Raw genomic sequence first — 24,547 nt, 5'->3', positions numbered from 1 at the left:
GCATATTGGCTCAAAGACATGGATGGAAGAAGCTTGCCGCATCTGTGGAATTCCACACACTTGCGCAAATTTTATCATTAAGTAAACTTGTACGGCATAACAGCTTGTTTTGATTTTACGCCATGTACATCTTTCTTTTTTTAATACAATGTTCTCTATTTCCCAGTTAGTTCTGGTTGTCGAAAGCCTCCGAATTCGGAGCGCCCTTCGTGAATGACACGTTTGGGCTGAATAAGCCTTCGAATTCAGAGCGCCCTTCATGGAAATCACGATTGGCCAACATAAAAGCCTCCAAATTCGAAGCGCCCTTCATGAAAATCACGATTGACCAACACAAAAAGCCTTCGAATTCAGAGCACCCTTCATGAATGACACGTTTGGGCCGAACAAGCCTCCGAATTCGGAGTGCCCTTCGTGGAAATCACGATTGGCCAATGTGGGAGCCGAATAATTTTGGATCAACAGGAGCGGACCAATCCGGTCTAGAACATAACTTCTATTCGGCATTGACCCTACCCAATTGAGGGGCCGAATAAAAGAGCCGGCATTCCTGCCATTGAAACAAGGGCCGTGTAGAAGTACATGGCAAGGATTAGGAGTGGGCCAGGCCCCAAGAGAATACTATAAATACAAGATCTTCAGTCCTAAAGAGGTATGTGAGAATTACTGTGCTTAACTTAGAATACAAGCTTCCTTGAGTGTAGTTACTAACTTGCCCGTCAGAGTGCTAATTCCGGCACCCCTGACCGGAGTGTTTATTCTTTTACAGGTGACCAGAAGAGGATCACGAGCGTTCCCCAGGATTAGAAGAGTATTTCCAAACCATATCCCCACCATTGGCGCCGTCTGTGGGAATACTCAAGCACATCCATGGCGAGCGTGACGGAAGATCCTCCGACAGTCACTGTCGACCCTATACCTCACGATGAAACTACTCCAACAAACTTGATTGGACCAGAGACTATCGCCGCACGACGTGCCTTGAATTTCGCCTCACCCTCGACTTCGAAGCACGAGACAATGCAGGCGATCATGAAACAAGCAAAGCAAAATGAACAGAGGCTGGAGAACATGATCGCTGAGAACGAACATCTTCGTGGAGATTTGGCCTTGGAAATGACGAAGTCCAAACAAGCTGCGCGCCTAAATCCGGAATGATCTCCAAAGGCAGGTGGTCGACAACCTCGAGCATGACAAGACACTGATAGCGACTCCGATTCATTATCCCCGCAGCCCAGGAAGAAGGGACGACATGAAACCACCAGCTCTTCTGAAGAAAGTCCCCGTACAATGCAGAAGCGAAGAAAGAAAAGTCCGAACGAAGACCAACACGATCCCTTCGTACGACGGATCGCAAAGGCTGCACTACCAAAGAAATTTAAAGCACCGTCGTTCACCCTGTATGACGGCAAATCAGACCCCACCGACCACATCCGCCACTACAAGCAGGCCATGACATTGCATGCAGACGACGAGGCCCTCATGTGCCGAATATTTCCCAGTAGTTTGGGATCGTTGGCGATCCGATGGTACTATAAACTGGAGCCGACTTCGATGAAAACCTTCCACCAACTACAGAAATCCTTCAGGGCCAGATTCATTACCAACGAAGTCCAGCCAAAGCAAGTCGACTCCCTCTGGGCAATGCAAATCCTTCCAGGAGAAACACTAAGAGCTTATTCGGCGCGATATTGGGAATGCTTTAACCTTGTCGATGACGCTTACAACGACTCTATGGCCATCACCGCCTTCAAAATGGGACTACACCCAGATAGTGCCCTCCGCAGTTCCTTGACTAAAAGACCCCCCAAAACAGTCTGGGGGTTGATGAAGAAAGTAGAGGAATACTGCAAAGTGGAAGACGACGCCTTGCGGGTTAAAGCCGGACACGTGATCAACAAAACGGCCCCTCTCGAAATCACTCAGCCAATAAGTTCCGCACCACCTCAAAGCCCTAAACCACGACAGCGGGCTAAACGAGACAAGAGACGGGATTCTCGCCAATCCAGCGATCGATGCCCACACCAAGCTAATGAGCAACTGCAGGTCAATAGCAGGCGCACAAAGCGCGCCGACAAGAAATATACGAAGCTGTCAAAGCCAATCAGCTCAATTATGCCCAAGATCCAACATCTTCCATTCTTCAAATAGCCGTCCAAGATGGTGGGACCTCCTGACACGAGAAGGCGGGACAAACGTTGTGAATATCACAAAGATCACGAAACAGTCATGATACGGACAACTACTATGCCTTGAAAGACCACCTTGAGGAATTGGTCCAAGATGATCGGCTCCAGCAACACGTCTGGAAAAGCACAATCAAAACTGTCGCCCTTCGGCATGAGTCACCTCCCCTCGGCATTATACATATGATATACAGTCTTCCAACGCCACGTACTGTGCATGCAATCCATTCAGCCCCCCAGGAGCAACGCGCACAAACGAAACAGCCCCACCAAGCGCCGAGCATTATCTTCGACGATTACGATCTTATCGGCATAACACTCCCCCATATTGACCCATTGGTCATTGAACTTCACGTGAACCGGTTTACCGTTGAACGCGTCCTCGTTGACCAGGGGAGCACTTCGGAGGTCATGTATTACGAGACCTTCATCAAACTCCGCTTCAACGAATCAGACTTGTCTCCGGCTCCTCATCCATTGTTCAGCTTCAACGCGAATCCGGAGTATCCGTTGCGGAAAATCACGTTACCCGTTCGGGCGGGCTCCCAAACGGTAGAAGTGGAATTCCTGGTCGTCAAGCTCCCTTCACCGTATAACCTCATCATGGGCGGACTTGGTTGCATACTATTCGGGCCGTACCAAGCACCTATCATCAGTTGCTATGCTTCCCGACCGAACACGGCATTGAGCAAATCCGAGGTTCCCGGCAATCCGCACAGGCATGCTATCTCCTTTCTGGAAAGAGACCAACGGAGACGTAGGTCAACTCCATTGAAGTGTCGAATCGAGAGTCTCGACGAAGTCAGACGGCTTCGTGATAAGAGGCCACGGAAGCTATAGGCGATACCGGTAGTAGCTTCTCAAGACGTCTGATCAACGCATCCAGCTGCGCCGCTGCACGCTGATAAAGTTGCCGCTGAAGGTATTTTTGGACGATAGAAGGCTGGTTGATGGAGAATTAGGAACAAGGCCTTGCTCCTAACGCACTTCCGCGAAGTCTATCATAAAACCCGACTTGTCGGAATGATATTGGTTCTGAACGGCTCACTATGTACACTTTCCACTTCTGTAATGAAAAGATGCCTGTTTACTGACTCTGCAATCCAGTTCAAAAGCCTCCGGATTCGGAACGCCCTTCGTGGATAACACGATTGGTCAAATCAAGTCTCCGGATTCGGAGTCCCATCGGCGCATGACGTCCTTGGGCCGATAAAGCCTCTGGATTCGGGGCGCCCTTCGTGGATAACACGATTGGCCAAATCAAGTCTCCGGATTTGGAGCCCCATCGGCGCATGACGTCCTTGGGCCGATAAAGCCTCTGTATTCGGAGCGCCCTTCGTGGGTGTCACGATTGGCCAAATCAAGTCTCCGGATTCGGAGCCCTATCAGCGCATAACGTCATTGGGCCGATAAAGCCTCCGGATTCGGAGCGCCCTTCGTGGATAACATGATTGGCCAAATCAAGTCTCCGAATTTAGAGCCCCATCGGCGCATGACGTCCTTGGGCCGATAAAGCCTCTGGATTCAGAGCGCCCTTCGTGGGTGTCACGATCGGCCAAATCAATTCTCCGGATTCGGAGCCCCATCGGCGCATGACGTCATTGGGCCGATAAAGGCTCCGGATTCGGAGTGCTCTTCGTGGATGTCACGATTGGCCAAATCAAGTCTCCAGATTCGGAGCCCCATCGGCGCATGACGTCCTTGGGCCGATAAAGCCTCCGGATTCGGAGAGCCCTTCGTGGATGTCACGATTGGCCCAATCAAGTCTCCGAATTTGGAGCCCCATCGGCGCATGACATCCTTGGGCCAATAAAGCCTCCGAATTCAGAACGCCCTTCGTGGATGTCACAATTGGCCGAATCAAGTCTCCGGATTCGGAGCCTCATCGGCGCATGACGTCCTTGAGCCGATAAAGCCTCCGAATTTGGAGTGCCCTTCGTAGATGTCACGATATGCCCAATCAAGTCTCCGGATTCGGAGCCCCATCGGCGCATGATGTCCTTCGGCCGATAAAGCCTCCGGATTCGGAGCAACCTTCGTGGATGTCACGATTGGCCGAATCAAGTCTCCGGATTCAGAGCCCCATCGGCGCATGATGTCCTTGGGCCGATAAAGCATCCGGATTCGGAGCGCCCTTCGTGGATGTCACAATATTCCCAATCAAGTCTCCGGATTCGGAGCCCCATCGGCGCATCACGTCTTTGGGCCGATAAAGCCTCCGGATTCGGAGTGCCCTTCGTGGATGTCACGATTGGCCCAATCAAGTCTTCGGATTCGGAGCCCCATCGGCGTATGACGTCCTTGGGCCGATAAAGCGTCCGGATTCAGAGCGCCCTTCGTGGATGTCACGATTGGCCGAATCAAGTCTTCGGATTCGGAACCCCATTGGCGCATGACGTCCTTGGGTCGATAAAGCCTCCGGATTCAGAGCACTCTTCGTGGATGTCACGATTGGCCGAATCAAGTCTCTGAATTCGGAGCCCTATCGACGCATGACGTCTTTGGGCCGATAAAGCCTCCGGATTCGGAGCGCCCTTCGTGGATGTCACGATTGGCCGAATCAAGTCTCCGGATTCGGAGCCCCATCGACGCATGACGTCCTTGGGCCCATGATGCCTCCAGTTTCGGAGCCCCATCGGCGTGTGACATCTTCGGGCCGATAAAGTCTCCGGATTCGGAGCGCCCTTCTAAAATGAAAACATTTACACATCTAAGCAGGGATATGTAAGCTGAAACCAGTACAATCGCATGAACAAGACAAAACGTACCAGCATTCAAAATAAGATGCTCAAATTAAACATACAAAAGTTCAGAATGAGATAAACTTTTAGAATGAAACATTTTATTCAATTAAACAATAATTACAAAAACGCCATCCGCATTCGAAGCATTACAACATCTATTCTCATACGACATCGCGCTATACAAGCGGCAGTGCCAAATCAATGCCCGCTGATCAGAGGGCACCCGCAACTTGAAAATGCTTTGATCTGACCGCGCTTGAGTCCACAATTCACACCAACGAGATAATCGCCCTTGAGGCGGAAACCTTTAGCACCATAGACAATGTCAAGGCCAAGATCCAAGACAAGAAAGGAATTCGCCACGAAAACAGTAATACTCAACGGTCGCGGAGCTACGTCAGCCCCATTTCTCGGCTGCGGTTGCGGACAACTTCGCCATTGCTATTTCTCCTTTCGAGGTGATTTGCTTCGATGACTTAAAAGCTGATGTTTCTTGAGCGCCCTGCCTCCCATGCGAGTGTTTTCCCCGCTGCAATTCGTCGCAATATCAGACTCAACCAGAGTCTGAGCTTCTTTCCTGCTGAAGAAAATCTCCATTCGACGATCACACTTACGTAACCCCACGCAACAAAATCGTTTTAAAATGAGTCTGTGCACAGAAAGTGAAGTCACCGGAGCGACATATCCGAGGCATTTTATTTCTAAAATCTTTGCAGTAGCCCTGAGGCGATTTCATTAACACTGAACTCCAAACGACGGACGTCGAGCAACATTTGCCGCAGCCACTTCATGCACTAATTTTTGCCTTGTTAAAACGGCCTAATTATCTAATCGGCAATTATGGGTGAATGCCTTGAAGTCCATGTACTGGCTAGGGCAAGGGCAGATTTATTAATCTAACCGGCCGAGCATCTTGGCCCTATGCCGATTGATACGTGCCACAGCCACTTCATGCACTAATTTTTGCCTTGTTAAAATGGCCTAATTATATAAACAGAAATTATAGATGGGCCGACAGCCTCCAGATTTGGAGCCCCATCGGCGCATGACGCCTTCAAGCCGAAAAGGCCTCCGCAAAAAATACGTGTGTGCCGAATAAAATGAGTACAGCCTCCGTAAACGAGGGCTGAAAAATGCAAGTATTCAAACAAGAATGTTCGGAATAAAATGAGTACTAATATAAATAACAAGTGCGCTACAGATTGAGAACTAAGCATTTTATTAAACTCGGCGAATAAATACATAATTTCACTTTCAATCTACGTAAGCATTACAAGGATTTCTTGGGTTCGACGGCTTCTTCGTCATCACTCTTCTCAATTTCGAATGCGGAGAAGGGAAAATCATTTTGTTGATACAACGGAAACGCTGAATCTAACCCTCCCGATTGGAGACTCGTAGCTTGCCGAAGCGCCTTGATCCGATTGTGCCTAAATCCACAATTTTCACATCGGCAAATTTCTTCGGCGAGTTTCTCCTTGGTCTTCTGAATTCCGACCTTTCGACCTTCATGGAAGCCTTTATCATAAGCCGTACCCCTTGCAGTCTCGAGCGCGAACATGCTAGCCGTATTACGATCGATGATCGCATCGCTAATCAACCTCTGAGTAACTCTCTCTTCAACAACCGAATTGGGGTGGCTGGTTGATTGGGGCCCGGCAGACTTGATTTTCCTTAGCTCGCGCTCGGCCTTCTCGGCGCGAGCTTCTAACTTTCGAATGCGTTCATCTCTCTATTCTATGTCGCAGCGAGCGGTGCGGAGACGCATGCCGATCTCATAAGCCGTGTACAGTCCCCTCACCGCCCCGTGAACGCCTTCACGAAACACTTCGAAATCCTGTGGACCTACCATCGACTGCTGAACTTTGGGCGGGAAAATCTGTCGAGCAAACTTGACTGCCACATTCGGATCTCGAATGATCGAGTCTGCCTCTGTCATTGGTCTATTACCCATGAAGACTGCAAAACTCAATGGGCGAGGAGTCGCGTCAGGTTACCTACCAGAACCGAGCTGAGGAGACTTACGCTGTGGTTGTTTGTCCCTCCTAGGCGACCTACTCCGATGACGAGGAGATTGGTGCCTCTCCCGATCCCTCGAAGTCCTACTGCCCGTGCGAGAAGGTTCACCGCTTCGACTCATAGCTCCTCCTAGCTCAGCTAGAGTCTTCGCTTCGCCTCTGTTGTTGAAGAAACGTTTATTCGACATTTGCGCTTGTTCAATCTTCCTCAAAGAGCTGGACGAAAATGCTGAATGAGCACATAAATAGGACTCTCGTTCACGAAGTACACGCCTATTTATTCCCTACGGGGGCAGCACCTCCAAGGCAATCCCCTCAATGTTGAAGCACCAACTACCCGGCGCCGAACGAATCATATGCCCTTATCGCATCTATTCATCAATCTAGTCAGCTTAAGTTCCCCAGCCGTTCCCCGAATCGATGCCTCAACACAAGGTTCCTATGAATGTGTTATTCGGCATTCTATGATTGCGAACCCGCTGGGGCAAGGTCAGATTCATCAATCTAGTCGGCTTAAGTTCCCCAGTCGTTCCCCGAATCGATGCCTCAAGGTTCTTATGGACGTGTTATTCGGCGTTCTACGATCGCGAACCCGCTAGGGCAAGGGCAGATTCATCAATCTACTCGGCTTAAGTGCCCCAGTCATTCCCCGAATCGATGCCTCAACACAAGGTTCTTATGGACGTGTTATTCGGCGTTCTACGATCGCGAACCCGCTGGGGCAAGGGCAGATTCAACAATCTAGTCGGCTTAAGTTCCCCAATCGTTCCCCGAATCGATGCCTCAAGGTTCTTATGGACGTGTTATTCGGCGTTCTACGATCGCGAACCCGCTGGGGCAAGGGCAGATTCATCAATCTACTCGGCTTAAGTGCCCCAGTCGTTCCCCGAATCGATGCCACAACACAAGGTTCTTATAGACGTGTTATTCGGCATTCTACGATCGCGAACCCGCTGGGGCAAGGGCAGATTCATCAATCTAGTCGGCTTAAGTTCCCTAGCCGTTCCCCGAACCGATGCCTTAAGGTTCTTATAGACGTGTTATTCGGCGTTCTATGATCGCAAACCCGCTGGGGCAAGGGTAGATTCATCAATCTACTCGGCTTAAGTGCCCCTGCCATTCCCCGAATCGATGCCTCAACACAAGGTTCTTATCGGGCGTGTTATTCGGCGTTCTACGATCATGAACTCGCAGGGGTAAGGGCAGATTCATTGTTTTAATCAGATCGCTAAGCTCAGTCGGCTCGTAAGTCTGCCGTCTCACGTAGTCTTGGAATTTTGTCCTAACCACTGATTCTCCTAATTGTCTACTCATACAACAAACAATACGAGAAATATCTTGAAAGCATATGAAATTTTCATTCATAAATTGGGTGCTAACAGCGGACATTTTACATATGAAAATCCAACACAGATGAAAATCTACAAAACAAAAACAGACATTGAAATCGAGAAAAATCTAACGAAACTAGAATGTCTCTCAAATCAAGTCTCAGGGTCAGACTCAAGCGGCTCAACGTCCACTTGCTCGTAGGGAATTGGCGTGGCCAATGTAACTCCAGCGGCAGTAAGGGCTGTGAGCTAGTCGTGTTTGAACCCCCGATTCTCAAATTTGGGGACTTCTTCTGCATAGTCCTTAAAGACGGAGCTCTTCCCAGCCTCGAACGCCGCCGAGGACTCAGAGTCGGCTTTCTCCTTAGCCTGTTTCAACTCTCCAAACTCGGCCTCCAGCTTGGCAACCACCTCCTTGGCTTACTTCAGCGACTCCTCGCTCGTATTTGCCCTCTCCTCGATGTCAGACCTGAGTTGATCAGCAGTTTTGGCCTTTTCCTTCTCAGCCTCAGCTCGTGCGCTTTCCATCGCGGCTCTCATTGCCTTGAACTTCGTCCTGCTCCTTTGGCCCTCAACTTCAGATTGTAAACGGCCAATCCTTTCAACAGCGTCATGCTGGCGGCGGCCCAATTCTGCGATCCTTCCAACCATCCGCAAAACAAAGGATCGTCCTGTGCCAAGAAACATCAAATGTAAACCAAACTAAAGATTTAGTCACGTACCAGAAAAGTCGACTGGGCAGCTAATGCTATTGTCGCTAAATCCGGTTCGGCACGAAAGGTCGCCTTGTCAGCCATCAAGGAGACCGAGGCAGCCAGGCTTAGTGCCACAGCTGCATCTTTCAAAGCCGACGCTTCGGAGGAGATCGGCATATTTTCTATCTTTGGCTCAATAACAAAAGGAGCAACCACAGCCGACTCCTCCAAGAGTGGCCGTTTTTCAAAGGGGCCCCTGTAGACACCCGATTTTTGACCATCCTCAAGACTTGGACGTCACCGTTTGAACACTCGGTGATCATCCATGTTTGTGTTCGTTTGGAGTTCCCGGAGGTTTTGGCTACGCGCCTTGCCTCAGGATCTCCGAACTCGACTGTTTAGTGTCTGGTTTTGCACCAAACACTTGCATTTTGCCTTGGAGAGGCAGGGAATGCCTTGTGAGGCATCCCCACACACCATCGGCAGTAGCTAGAGGCCACCAGCTGGTTTTTGCTATCACCGGCAATGTATATTGCCGGTCGGCACTGTTTAGTGCCGGTCGGCACTCAATTTTGCCAAAATGGCATCTTTGGCCGGCTGACTACTGTGCATCTGCTTTTGCAGATATTTTGGCACAGCTGTCTTGCATTTGGCTCCCCTCCATACACGTGTATGGAGGGATCTCCCTCTTTAAAAGCTTGTCTTGTAAGCTTTACAAGACAAGAAGCTCTATAAGAGGAGCCCCTCTCTCCCTTGCTTAGGGTTAGACACTTGAGACACCTTAGATATTTTTTAGACAGCCAATTTTAGGGTTTTGAGTTCTAAGGTTAGAAACCATACACTTTCTATCTCTATATCTCCCTCTTGTGTGTGTTAAATTGTGTTTGTGTCTTACTATTGCACACAAACACATAGTGTTTCACCTTCACTTAGCTACTGAGGTTCTAAGAGGTTGGTTTTGAAGTTTTGGAGCTGTTTTCAACCTAAAAGGAGCTGTTGGAGCATCATTGTTAAAGGGGGCTTCAAGGGTAAGAATCTAGTCCCATTATTCCCCATTTTTGTGTTGTATTTTTACCCATCTTTGAACTTAGTGTATAACATAAAAAAGTTCTGTTTTTTAGCCCTCTTGATTGTTTATTAAGAGTGTTTTGTGGTTTGGAGGTGTTTGACCCCTCCTAGGCCTTGTAAGGCCTCATTTTGTGCTATTTTGTGCAAGTTTCGAGACTTTGGTGTTTGGGCCTCTTCACCACTGAAATCTTGAGGGATTTCAGTGGTGAAGATGGTGCCTTGAAGTCTCCAAAATGGGAGGGCCACCCCCTCTCCTTGTTGTCCTTGAAAGGGACCCTTTTCGGCTTCTTGAGGGAGCACCATGTTAGAGTGTGTATTGATCATGTCTTGGCTATTTTCCATGCTTATTATGCCATGATATAACCTTGTTGTGTGTTGGTTTTGGTACACCATGCATGCTTAGCATACCTACCATGTAATGCCTTGTTATTGCCTTAATATGCCTTAGGTTGTTAGCCTTTGTTCAAGCATGTTTTAGGCTTATTCTTGTGAAGCTTTTGTGCACATTTTGCCATGTTTTAGGTCTGCCCATAGTTGTTTGGGCCAGATTTAGCATGCTTAGTATAGCCCCTTTGCATTCCGACTTGTATGCCTCAAGTATGTGAATGTATAGCATGACATTTTTGTATTGATTTGGTGATTTGGAACCATCCACCATGTCATTTCAGTCCCATTTGCATGCCTATATGTTTACCTTGGATGTATCTTTAATGCTTTAAAAGCTTGTGTAGTATGCTCCATGTTTTGGCCATTGTGCATGCCTTTGTATTTGAGCCACTTAGATGCCATCTAAGAATCCCCTTTGCATGGTCTAGGTCTGTCTTGAACCTATTTTAAGTCCTCTTAGCCTTATGAGGCTTGGTTGACTTAGTCATGGTTCAAGTCCCTTTGACTTGCTTCAAGTACTTGGGCCATTCATTGCATGCTTGGTCCATTTTGTTTGCTTGGTTTGACACCATCTTAGCATGATTTTCAGAGCTTATGTTGCATGCTAATTGTCCATGATATCCCCTTTCAAGTGTGCTTGAGAGTTGCCTCACTTGTGCCTAAGCATTGGCCCTTTAACATGTGCATGTGTGTATGTGTTTTGGTCCTTTATTTCGGTCACTTTGGCCACTGTTTTAGGCCTATTTAGAGTTGCCTAAATCATGTATAAGTCCACCTTTTCATAAGTTTGCATTGCCTCATGTTTGCTTGTATGCTTGCATAACTGTCTTGCCATGCCATGTTGCATCCTTACCTTGCATGCCTAGGTTGCATTGCATCTTGCATACATGCTTTGTTCCTTGACTTGATGATAGGAATTGGGCCTTGGTTTGTTTGTTTGGTTTGCACTTCATTTGACATGAAAGTTGCACACTTGATTACTTGGGCCATCATGCATGGAAATGCGTGATTGGTGGTCCGAGAATCGAGACACATGCCCTTTTGAGTCATTACCATGATAAGGGACATGATTGGTGCATATATGCCTTGAATTGTATTGCCATGCAAGTTCTGTCCTCTGCTGCTGTGAGTTGCAGGTTCTGCAGGCATTCTTTGTCGACCGGCATTATAGATTGTCGACCGGCAGTGAATAACCAGCCGATGGATTAATTTTGTGCCGGTGACCACATGACACTGCCGGTGGGCATTCTACTCAGCCGGTGGTAATTCCCAGTATCCAGAGAGGCATCCTTGAGACTCTGACAGTCTTTAGAGAGGCAGAGCAAGGAAAACAGAGGCAGACTATGCATGGCGGTGCACTTCCGAGCGGGACCGAGCATGCATTGCATCGAGCTCTCCTCCCGAGGCGGTTTACCGCATTTCCTAGTTTTAGTTAATTTGCTTAGCTGATTAGGCAATTTGTAATATTTAATTAGCTTGCGTAGTTAATTAATTTGTAATATTTATTTGGTCCCTCCAGGCGAGGGCAATTATGTAATAAGTGTGTGTGAGTGGTGTGTATGTCTTCCCATCCCCACTTCTTTCTTCCCTTTTACTTATCCGCTTATAATGGTAGATTAGGGCATTTTTCGAATTAGCATACCTTATGCTATGCATGAGTGCATCCATACATTTGTCTTGCATGCACCGGGCTCGGTACATTATGCTAACTGCATTTGTATTTCAAATTCCAAATTGAATACGTGCATCAATTGGTTGCATTTTACATGCCATGCTTAGGTTAACCGAGCCTCCTCTAAATGCATCCTGTATGCGTTGCATTAGTCAATTTGACATGAACTAGGACCATGCATATTGGCTAACTAGTTTATTGTTTTGGCACGGAGTACTATGTAAGTATTTTCCTGCTTTAGCATATCGCATGTGTGTGAATGCTATCATGACAACATGTTTACCATGTGGCTAAATGCTTATGTGATAAACTACTTGGATGCCTGTGGGTGAAGGTTGGATTGTTTGAGTTGGAAAAACTCGTTGAAATCCGTGTTTTAGCCTACTTGCAAGTAGCAAATTCCAAAACGCTTTTCAAAACAAACGGATATGCAATGCTTATTTCTAAATTAGGCAATCTAGTCTATACTTATTTGCTGTGGGCATAACATAGTAATTCTAGGCTAAAAAATCAGAATAAGAACACATAACGTTTTCAAAATCAGATATCACAGTTAGTAGAGGCCGGTCTTCGGACCGGGCGAAAGGGGGTGCTCATAGCTGACCTTCCCCGATCGTACCCAAGCTCCCGAGCCGAGACAACTCCGGTGATGACGGACATGTGGCCTTCGGCACCGAGTCAGGGTTTCCTAAATTTTTCCATTAAAAAATATTTAGGTGGCGACTCTGTATCTGGCAAAGCAGTCCATGTTTGACACTTCTTTTCAAAAAATCTGTTTCTCAAAACGATTTGCCGGATTTGGACTCTTTGGTTCAGATTAAGAACCGTGACACAAATCGAGAGTCCGAACTGTAGCACGGCGTCCCACGCGGACTTGTTACAGTTTCTGGCGACTCTGCTGGGGATTTTAGAGAGCTTGACTCGAACTCGTGATATCCTGTTTTGATTTCATTTATGTGTTTCTTTGCATTGCATGTGCATTGGTGCGCTTAGGAACACAGTGTTTGCCATCTACCATTCCTGAACGGTTTGCTGGAGGCTTGTCTTGTCAAGGCATGACCATAAGGCTGACCGGCTATGGGCTCTGACAGTATGGGAACACAAACCCCGGTTTTACCGGGGCACCCTTTTTGACCATTCGACCTAGTACATATTCGGATCCATAGTGACCATTCCAAGTTAGGACAGGCTGCTTACCCGATGTTAGGTTGTTTGAAAACCGCTATGTGCGTAGTGAAACCCTAGCTCCTGACAAAATAGGACAGGGAAACCCTACCCCAACATAGGGGTGTTTTGGTTCTCTTTACTTGCTATGTGCTTTTAGATTGTATCTCTACAGGGAACGTACATATCAGTTTGCAAGTTTGAGTATCAGGCCCGAGGGCACCAGTATCAGTACTATTGAGAACCAGTTATCTGCGAGTATCAGTTCAGTTTTGGGACAGTGATTCTGGGGAACAGTTATCAGTAGTAGAGCGCAGTTATTCGGCTACACCTGTGGATGGTCTGTTTGGGCTGAAATGCTGTTTGTTTTTCCTTTCAGTTCAGAGGGTCGGAGAGTTGATACAGAATAGCCAGTGTTCCCCCTTGCTGAGGCAGGACTTATGACGACGCAGAATTCAGAAGAGTTCATGATTATGACGACTGCATTAGATCAAGGGATCACTCTGCAAAGTGAGACCAACATGGATATGCCACATCCTCCCAGGTCGCCTGTTGTGCACCCGGTCTGGGCCCCACAGTTGTATCAGGCTCGTGAGCCCACCACCTTTGAACTAATGGGGATGATAGGTGATCTCCAGAGATCTGTGGCGGATCTCGCCTACGGAATGTCAGCTTCACCTCCAGCCGCACCATATGCCGGGAGTTTTGTACCCCAGGAGCCCCCGCTGTTGGGGCGCATTGTGATTGAACTTAGCCAACCGGAGATGGCCTCCAGCTATGGCAATGACATATCAACACCAACCCAGACCCTCGATCAGGCTGAGGCCAGAGGAAAAGACAAAGCGAAGATAGACGCCGATCCCATCGAACAACTGTTGTGGGCAGTCGAGGCTTTGAAAGCCGGGGGAATGAACAAGCAACAGATAACCACAGTTGTGGCGAAAACTGTGGAAGATGCTTTCCCCACTCCACCTGAGGGTGGTTCAAGTCAGTCGGAAAATCGGGATGGGCCCTGTCATGCCAGAACAGTTCCTCCTATTCCCGCCCCTGCACCCGGGAAAGATCAGAAAGCCAAGGTGGCGCCTGCCGACCCTTTTGCTTGTGCGGTCAGTAAGAGCGCTCAGACTCCAAAGTACCTGCCCCGGGGGCGCAGGACCTTTCATGCTCTCTACATGCCTCTGTCCAAGGCACTTCAGATCCTTGCCGAGAAGGGGCACCTTAAACCCTTGGAGCCTCGGTCTCTCCCGAAGAATCTCCCCGCTACGCATGATGTTGCTTTGTACTGTGCGTACCACCAGCAGACAGGCCACGCAACCGACAATTGCTTCCGCCTCCGTCATGAGGTGCAAGATTTGATTGACGACAAGGTTATCCTCCCGCCCACCTCAGCCAAGTCCGTTACCACCCAATTGCTGGATTTTGAGGACACAGATACTGCAAGTATGTGAAGTGAACCACCTGCGTGCGGCATTCGGCATATTTTGGATGTAGCGCCTGGCACGCATTTTTGAGCATCGGTGAAATCGAGTTTTGTAAATCCTGGCTTGGGTATCGAGTCAGTCTTTTGTTTTGAGTCTGTCTCTTTGTCTTGAGGCAGTCCTTTTTGCTTAAGGGTCTGTCTTGTTGTATCGAGTCAGTCCTCTTTGTATAGAATACCAGGTGATTCTGGTGTTGTTGTCCCGAACACCATTTTGTCTTGTAATTACCTGTTTTGGTTTTTGAGTCTGTTTCTGCCAAGGGGCCAGTTATACCAACAGATCTGAATGAAACAGCTGTTGCTATCTCACTTTCGTGCTTGCTTTCAGTATAAGTTAATAGTGCCAGAGGATTTGAATGGGCTGACAGTACATCTCGCCTGCTCTCCTGCGCGCCAAGCTCATTGCATTAGCCTAAGTTTTTCAAAAAAAAAATTTTGAACACTGCGGTGATAAAAACGAAGAGGAAGAAATTCCTTGGGTTTTGCAAGATTTTGATCATTTTGAGAGAAAGAGAAGCATGCTAAGCCTTTTAATGAATGAAATCATGCTTGTCGGCGTGAGTACTGAGAAGGACCCTGGCTTGATCCAGATTGGTTCCACACTATCTTCGGCGCGAGCGATTTGTCGCTTTCTTAAAAACTTTCAAAAACAAATGTTTTACGCGGCCCTGTGAAGACCTGTGTGGAACCGCTCTTGAGATTGTGCAGCCTAGGATCGCTCGCAGCCTCAAGATTCGACCTGTTCATTTTAAGCCATGAATTCATCCGGAATATTCAACGGTCAACTGTCGGAGGAGGCCCGTATGGCCAGATCAGAAGCAGTCCTCGAGCAAGAGGCACCAAAGCTGAATCAGAAGGAGTAAATCTCGCCGGAAGAAGCTTGTGGAGCAACTGGGATGGATTCTCCTATAAATCATTGCAACAGCCGTTCTCCTAGACACAGAGAGGCTTCAACTTTAAAAACCATTTGACATGGACTTGCTACACTTTTACCCTTTGAGAGGCTCGCTGGGCCGAAAACCCGGAAGGGCGACCCAGGCAAAAGTTAGAACAAGAGAAAAATACAAAAAAGCAAAAAATACAAAAAAATACAAAAAGAAAAGAAAAGAAAAGAAACAAAATATACAAAAAAAAATACAGAAAAGAAAAGACAAAAATGCGAAAAAGAAAAGAAAAAGAAATGAACAAAAGAAAATGAAAAGAAGCTCGCAAGGTCGAAAACACGCATCGGGCACCTTGGCAAAAGTTAGAGCCTGAAAAGTGAAGGTTAAAATACCCGAGTGTACCTTAACCGGAACTACGTAAGGCTTGATTCCCATGTCTGGGATACGTAGGCAACTTCATCATGAAGTCCAGCCCCCAACGCTTTCATAGCGTCTCAGTCCATGCAATGGTTCCGATTTCATCCCAAAGCCTAGTTGCCAACACCTTCTAAGGTGATTGTGTCCATATATTTGTTGTGACCGTCTCCGTCATCTCTATGTCCAAGAGTTCGACCACCACCAATGAAGACTGTCCGCGGACTACTGCGGCACCATCCAAACAAGGGGCAACTTTCCGTTGCCACGAGTCGTCGTGAGCCGCCATTCAAACCAGGGGCAACTTTCCGTTGCCGTGCGGCGTTCTTCAAGCCAGGGGCAATTTTCCATTGCCTCCGATCCGAGGTTGCGCATCTCAAAGAGTAAGTTCCATGCTCGTTGAGCATCAGCCGTTTGCAAAAATAGTTTTTGAAAATTTTTACTGAAGTTGACTATTTTCTCGAAAACTATTTCGTTTTCCAAAACTGGACCATTTTGGACCCAAAAAAGGAAAATTTTCAGTGCTCACAGCCCGACTTGCGTGGCTTTCAAATCAAAAAATTGAACAAGTACGTTAATCCGACTCTCATCTTGATCGAAACTATTTTAGTTGAAAACCAAAACGGAAAAATGGTCAAAGTAATGAACTAGGGGCACAGTTGAGTCCGGCGTTCTGTCTTTCCCCCGTCATCGACGTACTTGCCAGGAGGGCACTCCACCCACCAGAAGAAATAGCGGTAAGCTAACGGCATCGGGCTTGAACCCGCAACTTTCTATTCATCCATTAATCACCTTGGGGAGGGACGAAAAATGAGAGAATAAAGAATAGAGAGGTGTAAGTTGAGAGAAAAAGCGAGCAAGAGGGTTCTGAGAGAAAAAAAAAAACTGAGCTTGAGTGCCAGAGTGACGTGAGAATCACAAATGAGAAAAGGGTGGGAAACAATACCCAGAGAAACTGGCTCCTCATGATCTGAGGTCCCCCGTCGTCGTTAACGCGTCTGTGTGTCGTGTCTCTTGTTTTTATTTACCTCAACCTTTGTTTTAGGTCTCTTCCGAGCGTGTCTCGTTGTGTTTTAGGTCGTGTACCTCTTTGTTTGAGTCCTCCCCGCTGTATTCAGTCGTAGGCTCGATACCCCGGTTAAGAAAACCCCTTTTCCGAAAGTTAATCGTTTATGCTCAGAATGTTGTGCCATTCTCTATATTCGATTGTGTTTCAACTCTAGCTGGTTTCACCTCCGTAGTCCGTCTTGTCAGATTGGGCTGTTTATTCGGGATTTGCTATGTGCAGAATGAACCGAGCACTGTGTTACGGGCTGTATGCAGATTAATCCCCAACAGAGTGAGGGCTGTGTGTCCAGAATCAGGCAGTGGGTTGCTTGGGTTATGTTGCTGTTGGCTGTTTAGTTATCTGATTATTACAGTGCAAGTGTTCAATTTTCAGACAACCAATCAATTTCATTTACATTGAGGTGTACTATGGTGTGATGCGATGCAAAGTATGAAATGTAAAGATATACGGATGTAAACACTTTTTCAAATAAAAAGCCTGTTTCATTTCATCATCTTTTCAAATATACAAGTTTTGGAAACAAAAATCTGTCTGCGGCAGTACAAAGTATCCTAACTATCAAAAAGAGAAAAGTCCAAGAAAGAAGAAAAATAATAAAAAAATCTGTATCCATGACAAGCACTCCGGGGGCTATCGATCTGTCCTAGTCCTCTTCCTGGACGAAGGTCCAGGAGCATCATCAGCATCGTCGTCAGAGCCTGAGCTAGTGCTGCCTCCGGTCTCCTCCGCCTTCGACTCTACCTCCGCCTCTGACTCCTCGTCATCATCATCATCAGGGACTGGAGCTCGCGAGCTACTCCCGATATGAGTGCGCCCCGCCTTGGTGCGGGGAAATGCTCTGCCCTCCTCATCTCTCCCTTGGGCAGGGACGGAAGGTCCAGCTGGAGCACCTCCTGCCATAGGAATCTGGAAAGGAGGCTGAAAAAGTACACAAAAGGCAATTGCATCAGTATGCAGTGGATAGTCTGTCAGTGCAGAATGCAGTGTATGAGTACAGTGAGTGAATGCCGTGAACAGTTTATCAGTGCAGAATGCAGTGTATGAGTACAGTGTGTGAATGCCGTGAGCAGTTTATCAGTGCAGAGTACAGTGCCGAATGCAGTGTATGCAGTGTATCAGATATTATGAGATCAGTGTATCAGGTGTCGTGCCGTGCATCAGATTATGTGAAACAGTGTATGAATGGTTTGAGGCCAGTGTCAGAAGAACATACCGGAATGCTGTAGAGGGCCAGGAGGTCAAAGGTCCGCTGAAGCATCCCCATCATGGAGGCATTCATCTCCAATGACTGCCGGGTATACTCAGAAGAAGCCTGCAAAAGTATCAGATGCATTAATATTCTGTGGAATATCAAATAAACTGAAATGAAATGACTGTACAAAAATGCAGTAATACATACCGGAGGCAAGTTGGGGACACCGACAAACTCGTGATCAGCCGGCGGAGGGGCGGAGGGGCGAAGGGGATCTGATAGGTCGCCCCACCCTGCCCTCGGAAAGTCAATGAAGTGGGCAGAACAGGCCAACTGGTCCCCCATCCTCCTTGAACTCCGCCCCTGCAACGGACTCGAGCCCTCCTCGAAGCCCCTGCTCCAGCTCCCGCTCCCGCTCCTGCCCTAGCCGCTGGCGCCACGGGCCTGGCCCCCTCCGCTTGACGGCCGCCGCTCAGAGGTCGCATAAGGTACGTCTGCACATACTCTCGGTAGTCGCCGATGCCTTTGAAACGGGTCGCCTCCTAGCCGATAGTGTAATAGGCCATCTGCTCGGTGGTGAGCCTCTCGGTCTCCCTCATGTCCGCAGGAGGGTAAACCGGGACTATCTGCTCCGGTAACCCTAGGGTCTGGCGTAGGAAACGCTCACCCAGGTACCAAGCCCGACAGACCGGGCCCTCCAGCAAGATCCGGAAACGCGAGGTCTCCTCAGCACCGGCAAACCGGTCCCGCATCGTCGCCGGCAATGGAATCCAAGGCTGCCACGTGACCTGAAAGTGACATACAGTTTGTTATCTACTGTTTTTGAAATATGCAGTTAAAAAGAGAAGCTTAAATGAACTGCAAGTAAAACATACCTCGGCAGGGGTAATGGTGTCGAAGTAGCGACGGAAGAAGCTGAAAGTCTCTCGCGGCCTCCGGGTGCATCTCCCGTCAAAGCGACGCGAAAACGGGACAACCAGAGGAGTCTCCGTGACTGGTACGGGAGCAAGCCTAGGAAAGTAGGCATAAACCCACGACTGCAAGGTAAATACCAGTACATTTATCAGATAAAGCAGAATATAGAATAAAGCAGAAATGGCAGAGCCGTGTGTTGTGCAGTGTATTGTGTACAGTGTACAGTGTGAGCAGTGTACAGTCAGTGTAAAGCAGAATGTATGTGTGTGCCGTGTGTACAGTATACAGCAAGTATAAAGCAAACTATAGTGTGTGCAGTGTACAGAGTACAGAAAATATAGAGCAGAAATGAAAAGCGGAGAAGAAATGTACCTCCCAAGCCCGCCAGAAGCCTCCTAGCAACTGTCCGCTGCCGCGGGAGGCTGAGCTCATGTACCCGTAGAGAGTGGCCAGAGCGGCGCCACCCCAGTCGTAGTGCAAGATGTCCCTGACGTCCACCAGTGCGCTGAGTAGGCAGAGAGGCACGGTGTTCACCCAGTCGGCGAAGATGGTCGTCCCGAACAAGAACATGAGGAAGCCGCATGCGTACCTCTCCACGGCCTCCGGAGTCATCGGAGCTGCATCAACGAGGGTGGGCTAGACCCTAAACTGCACCTCGAACCAGGAATATCAGACAAAGCCTGGACGAGCGAGAGGTGGGGCCTCCCCCAGCAGATGGACCTGAGCGGCAGTCCACTCGTCCATGTCAACATCAAAAGGGATCGGATCACCCCCAACCCCAATGCCTGTGAGCATCGAGAAGTCGTAAGGGGTCATCGTCATGTCCCCTGTTGTGGAGAAAGGAAATGAATCGGTGGTGTCCCACCACCTCTCTGCCAGAGCGGCGAGGAGAGGTCTGCATGTAGTAAGCCTGGAGAGTCCTCGGCAGAAGGCGTCGAAGCCCGCCCGGTCCACTATGCGACGGACCGCGTCAGGAAGCTCGTCGTACCACTCCCGAGCGCCAGTGTTCCCATACCCGCGGATGGTATAGGAATCCTCCTGTAAACAGAAAATAACAATTGCAAGACAACATTCAAAATGCAGTTTTAAGAAGCATACAGATGTAGCATGCGTGCAAGTTTAACAGATTTGAACAAATACCGGGTGCCGGTGTGCTTACAGTGGACTACAGCGTGTGATGCGTCAACGTGTTCGGGTGGTTCAGAGCAGATGTAGCATGCGTGCAAGTTTAACAGATTTTGACAAATACCGGGTACCGGTGTGCCTACAGTGAACTACAGCATGTGATGCGTCAGCGTGTTTGGATGGTTCAAAGCAGGTATAGCATGTGTGCAAGTTTAACAAATTTTGACAAATATCGGGTGCCGGTGTGCTTACAGTGGACTACAGCGTGTGATGCGTCAGCGTGTTCGGGTGGTTCGGTACAGTATAGCATGTGTGCATAGTTTTTCAGACTCAAACAAGTGCTGGGTACCAGTGTGTATGCAGTGAAATACAGTGTGTTTGGGTGATTCAGGGCTAGTGCAGTGTGTGTGCATGTGTCAGTCTCAAGCAGATATCAGTGGCATGTATGTATACGAATAACTACAGTATACAGGGTATCTGAGCTAAAGCAGTTAAAGAGCATAAATAAGCTACGACAGTTTTTGTGCCCTACATTGCAGAAAGTAAAGTAGAGAAAAGAGAGTTACCTCGGAAGCGCCGAAGGACAAGTGGGAGGTAGGCTCACGCAGTAATAGCTCGGGTGGCACGTGCCTCTCGAAGCTCCGAAACTGGCGCAGGCCGTCGGGGGGCAGAACATGGATCGCCGGCCGGTAGGTCGCCGGGTCGAACGGGCGCTCGCTCAAAGGTAGGAGCTCGACCCCCGGATCCATCTCGTGATCCGGGGGAGTCCCGCCGCGTGGAATGTCGTCCGCCATGTCAAGAGTGATGAGAAAATGACCGGAGGAAGGAAAACCGGACCGGAATGCGGAAAGTCAACCGAAAAGTCAACTCCCGAGAAGGTCGAAAATGGCTGAAAAGGTCGGGATGTGAAAATGGTACGAAAATCGAGAGAAAAGCGAGGGGAACAAACCCCAAAAAGATGGGAACGGCAAACGAGGCACCGAAACAAAGATTTGTTCGGTTGAAAATGTTTGAAACGCGAAAAAATCGTGAATCTGACGACGAAACGGGCATAGAACGCGAAGAAACGGGCAAAAGAGGAGAGAAAAACGCTCTAGAGAGAGAGAGTGTGAGTTTTCGGCGGAAAGGAAAGTGAGGAATAGGGTTTGGAAACCCTATTTTAAAACACCCGAGGTGAAATGTCGAATCTACCCCGACTCAGCAACTTTTTGCCGGTCGGCAATGTTTTGTGCTGGCCGACAGTATATTGTGCCGATGGAGTTATTTTGCAGCCAGTAGACAGCCGGTGGCCTCCCCTCCCGGCCGGTGGTGTTCCCACAATCTTGTTTAGGCCATATGAGCAGCTTTTGGTCTTCATAGCTCAAGAAAGTGCAAGAAAGTGTACCTCCGATGCTCAACCGGCCTCCGTTTTGACCTCGGACCGCGTCTTCTGTGCGTAGCACTACAACTCGTGCAATGTTGTATCTTTTGGTATCCTTTTTGCCTCTTACAAGATCCAAAATTTACCCCGCGTGCGTTGCACGCGTTCATCGCACTATTTCGGTGCATTATATCGCGCTATCGTGCACCTCACAGTTGCATTGTTATGCACACACTACATGCGTTGTAACACGCACCCCTTGCATTGTCATGCACATCTCTCATGCATTGTCATTGCATTTTTATTACAAGCATTGTCATGTATTTCAAATACATACGTCGCCTCGCGCATCGTTTGCATTGTCATGCATTTCGAAACACGTGCGTTGTTACGCATTTAAGTCCGTTGGTATCATTCTACATTCTATAAGGCACGCATGTCTCATTTGTTTCATTTTGCATCTTATGAGGCATGCGTGTCTCATTTGTATTATTTTGCACCTTATGAGGCATACGTGTCTCATTTGTTTTATTTTGCATCTTATGAGGCATGCGTGTCTCATTTGTATCATTTTGCATCTTATGAGACACGCGTGTCTCATTTGTATTATTTTGCATCCTGTGGGGCATGCGTGTCTCATTTGTATCATTTTCATCGGCATGCGTGTCACATTTTCATCGGCACGTGTGCCTCACTTGCATTAGCATGCGCACCTCATTTGCATAGAACATGCATTCATTCGCGCTATTTTGCGCATCGCACTGTTTTGTGCATTTCAAATCAATCGCACTGTTTTGTGCATTTCAAATCAATCGCACTGTTTTGTGCATTGCATATCGATCGCGCTGTTTAGCGTATCGCACTGTTTTGTGCATTACATTCCATCGCGCTATTTTGCGCATCTCATTGCATTTCGCATGCATTCCATCGCACTGTCTTGTGCATTCGCACTATCTTGTGCACTCGCGTTGTCTAACGCATCGCACTATTTTGTGCATCTGTTTGAGCACTGTTTTATGCATTCACTCTGCGTCGCACTGTCTTGTGCACTTTATGGTCTGGCGAGACCTTAAATACGCACGGTCTAGGAGACCCAAAATCCTCTGAAGGTGCAAGTCCTTCAGTGTTTATCGTGCCTGAACGACTGTTGATGAGTCGCGTCATCTTAAGCCGCATGTTGTCGCGCATTCCATGCAACATGCATTTTATACATCATTTGCATTTCAAAAAACAAAAAAAAAACATGCATTGTCATGCATACATTTTGCATCACAGTCTAGGGGACCCTAAATCCTCTGAAGGTGCAAGTCCTTCGGTGTTTGTCGTGCCCAAACGACTTTCGGTGGTCTGGTAAAGCCACCTGCCTATGTTTGCGGTGAGTTCCTAGAAGACCGACTGGGACGGTGGAAACTAGAGTTCGAATGGCTTATGCCTAAAACGCAAAGGTTCGGGAGTTCCGAGACTAAAGTCTGGTTTAAATACCCAGGGGTCTATCCTCGGCTTGAAATCTGTATGGAAGCCCCATAGATTGAGGCAGCACGTCTGCGCCTCAGTTCTGGATACTGAACCAACCTAGTATATCGCCCTGTTGGTAAGATAGGGAAAGCTGCAATCATAGCCATTCCATCATAGTGCATTGTCATGCATTTCCATTGTAGCTTGCATGCATCTATTGCATTTTCCCCAGTAGGTCACATCATACTGCATTGTCATGCATATTTGTAAATATCTATTGCATTGTAGTTTGCATGCATTCATTGCATCACCTTCCACCTATGGCTTGCGCATTTCCATGATTGAGCTTGGTTTGGTATGTGCCCATACTTTTCACGTCAAAGCACAGTTCTGCATGTGTACGCACCTATTCCACACTGGTATGTTGGTTTGAGGGTTGCGGCACCTTTTCTGCATTAGACATGGCTCGTACGCGTACATGCCTTTCCTAGGCAAGATTTGGTTTGGCCCGCGTGCCATATCCATTGCATTGTAGTTTGCATGCATTCATTGCATCACCTTCCATCTATGGCTTGCGCCTTTCCAGGTTGAGCTTGGTCTGGTATGTGCCCTTACTTTTCACGTTAAAGCACAGTTCTGCATGTGTACGCGCCTATTCCACGCTGGTATGTTGGTTTGAGGGTTGCGGCACCTTTTCTGTGTTGGACATGGCTTGTATGCGTGCATGCCTTTCCTAGGCAAGATTTGGTTTGGCCCGCGTGCCATATCCATTGCATTGTAGATTGCTTGCATTCATTGCATCACTTCCATCTATGGCTTGCGCCTTTCCATGATTGAGCTTGGTCTGGTATGTGCCCATACTTCTCGTGTCGAAGCATAGTTCAGTGGACCGTTCTATGTTAGACGTGGCTTGTATGCGTGCATGCCTTTTCTAGGCAAGATTTGGTTTGGCCCGCGTGCCATATCCGTTGCCATTTCCCCAGCATTTTCATATATTACATTGTAGTGTAATTTTTGCATCCAGCATTAGGATCGTAGTCCTTTCCCCAGCGGGTCGTTTCCCCACTTATGTCATCCCACCCAATACTTGTTCTTGCGTCCGTCTACATTACTCATAGTTCAGTTGACCATTCTATGGTAGACAGACTTGTTACCTCCATCAATCTATTTGACATAGGTGTGGTTCCGAACCACTCGTGATTGGGTCATGATTCAATTGCTTTGCATATAGTTTACATTCTTTCAATTACATTGCATCTTCATTTGCATTGTTCATACATTGTTTTGTATATATTGCATATCATTTTGCATCCAGTTTGCATTGTCTTGCATGTTGCTAACAATATTGTACCTGTTAAGTTTGCTTTCTTTTCAGGCACGATATTGTATGT

The sequence above is a fragment of the Camellia sinensis genome, chromosome 2 (assembly GCF_055761805.1).
Source record: "Camellia sinensis isolate YWXY chromosome 2, ASM5576180v1, whole genome shotgun sequence".
In the NCBI taxonomy this organism is placed as follows: domain Eukaryota; kingdom Viridiplantae; phylum Streptophyta; class Magnoliopsida; order Ericales; family Theaceae; genus Camellia; species Camellia sinensis.
Note: the sequence above shows the minus strand (reverse complement) of the source record.